The sequence below is a fragment of the Octopus bimaculoides genome, chromosome 24 (genome assembly GCF_001194135.2).
Source record: "Octopus bimaculoides isolate UCB-OBI-ISO-001 chromosome 24, ASM119413v2, whole genome shotgun sequence".
NCBI lineage: Eukaryota > Metazoa > Mollusca > Cephalopoda > Octopoda > Octopodidae > Octopus > Octopus bimaculoides.
Window position 1 is genome coordinate 2,511,873 of NC_069004.1, and position 2,290 is coordinate 2,514,162.

Consider the following 2,290-nt stretch of genomic DNA (forward strand, 5'->3'; position numbering starts at 1 on the left):
AAGCCCTTCGGTATGTAAATACCATTATCGGCGAGGAACTTATTTAAAAGTTCTTATACATTTATAAACATAATTAAGGGATCAGCAACAGTTGCTTCACCACATACCGAAGTTCAGAAATAGCAGCTAAAGTGCTGAAACTCCAACAGATAGCAATACTTGTAACTCACAAAGGCAAAACAAAAAGAAAAATAACGAACCTAACCAGTACTAGTTAATCATAGACGCGTTTCCTCATCAGTATGATATTCCAGTTGCAGATTCGGTATGCGGTGAAGCAACTGTTGCTGATCCCTTAATTATGTTTATATATATGTGTGTATATATATATATATATATACACTTTCACGCATAAATACATTATAATGCGAACATACACACGCTTACATGCGTACCTATGTAAAACATGTGTGTGGGGAAGGCGAGAGAGAGAGAAAGCTGAAAGGAGAATCTATCCACGTGTCTGTTTATTTAGTTGGGTAACTGCTGCCAGGGTAATTATTTAATTGAAGTTCCGTGGTGATCAAGCAGAACCATGATCAAAACCTTTCCAGCTGTTACCATTTTACTTTTGTTTCAATGCGCAGACACTACAATACTAATTGATCCAACATATGTTCCTGAAGATGCGAACTGTAAGAAATTTAGTTGTTATTTCTAGCAAGTCAAACTCTCACATAGCAGCTCTGTCGTAGGCCTTTAGTGTATAATTTCCGAGGCGTTTACTACTCTCGGTGTTTACAAATGTTCTATTCAGTTTGCGCGTCGGATAAAATGCTTGGCAACGTTTCTTCCGGCTCTTTAAATTCTAAGTTCAAATGCAGTCGAGGTTGATTTTGCCTTTCATCCTTTAGGGGCCGGTAAAATAAGTACCAGTTGAACACCGGGGTCGATGTAATCGACTAAACCACTTTCAGATATTGCTGGCCTTGTGTCACAATTTTAAGTTATCATTTCTGTTGCTCTTTACGTCCTGAGTTCAAATCTCACCCCAGTCAACTCTGTGTTTCATCACTCGATAAAATAAAATACCAGTCGAGTATTAACCTAGATGTTGTTGACAACCCATTTCCCTCAGAAATTGCTGATGCTTGTACAGAAATTAGGAGCACTTATTCTCTTAGTTGTTAATCATAGAATAATTAGCTGTTTATTATACCATGAAATAATTGCGTACCCAGCGGTATTTCGTCTGCCGTTACGTTCTGAGTTCAAATTCCGCCGAGGTCGACTTTGCCTTTCATCCTTTCGGGATCGATAAATTAAGTACCAGTTGCTTACTGAGGTCGATCTGATCGACTGGCCCCCTCCCCCAAAATTTCGGGTCTTGTGCCTGGAGTAGAAAAGTATATGCCAACAAAACGGATTTTTGGGCGGAAATTTTCAATATATTCTTTTCTACATTAGGCACAAGGCCCGTAATTTTGGGGGAGGGGGGGGGGATCGATTAGATCGACCACAGTACGCAACTGGTACTTAATTTATCGACCTCAAAAGGATGAAAGGCAAAGCCGACCTCAGCGGAATTTGAACTCAGAACGTAAAGATAGACGAAATACCGCTCAGCATTTCACCATTAGGTTATGTTCTGCACAAAAAGAAGACTATCAGGTGCAGCGTGACTGTATGGTAAGTAGCTTGCTTCCCAGCCATGTGGTTCCGGGTTCAGTTCCACTGCGTGGCACCTTGGGCAAGTGTCTTCTGCTATAGCTTCGGATCGACGAAAGCCTTGTGAGTGGATTTGGTAGACGGAAACTGAAAGAAGCCCGACGTAATTAGTGACCAGACATAGGCTATTTGGATGCAATAAGAATATACTGACAGGAAAATATTAATTCATCCAACACACGTATCCACATCAAGAATCTTGCACACGAAATACACATACGAAATAAAATATTAATTATTTTACATTCAAGATTTGCAGAGATGTTGCTTTCAGGATTATGACGTCACACGTCATAACGCCGGTTGTCAATAGTTGCAGAAATACGCAAAAGGATTGTAAAACTAGAATGCTCTGCTATTTCACTGGGTGTTGATGTGCTGTATGTTCTGTGCAGGAAGTGTACTTTGTGCGTTGTGCTTTTCAATAGAAAGTCCCTTGACTAGGAGGATGTGGGTTGTATCTAGAACCGATGCTTTTGGACTGTGTAGAATTGTAAACCCAAGCATCCAGGTATGTTAATTTTTGCTTTGTCTATTTTTCTATAACATAAATAGATTAGCAGCATTTCGCCCGTCTCTCCGTTCTGCGTTCAAATTCCACGGTGGTCGACTTTGCCTTTCA

The 2,290-nt window shown here is 40.2% G+C and overlaps 1 protein-coding gene and 1 long non-coding RNA gene across 3 annotated transcripts in view; one reads left to right on the top strand and one right to left on the bottom strand.

Moving 5' to 3' along the window:
- LOC106881434 (uncharacterized transporter slc-17.2) overlaps nucleotides 1–405 on the bottom strand; it is a 15,997-nt gene extending 15,592 nt beyond the window's left edge. The window contains exon 1 of the mRNA XM_052976362.1: nucleotides 201–405. The gene's annotated coding sequence lies outside the window, so the exon portion shown is untranslated. The remainder of the gene's footprint in view (nucleotides 1–200) is intronic.
- Nucleotides 1–2,290, top strand: part of LOC106881440 (uncharacterized) — a 5,792-nt gene that overhangs the window by 1,220 nt on the left and 2,282 nt on the right. The window contains exon 1 of one of the 2 annotated variants that reach the window (XR_001410855.2): nucleotides 1,627–2,179. The exons of the other annotated variant lie outside the window; for it this stretch is intronic. This is a non-coding gene — a long non-coding RNA (uncharacterized LOC106881440). Of the gene's footprint in view, nucleotides 1–1,626; nucleotides 2,180–2,290 lie in introns of those variants that run through there. 2 annotated transcript variants of the gene reach the window in all.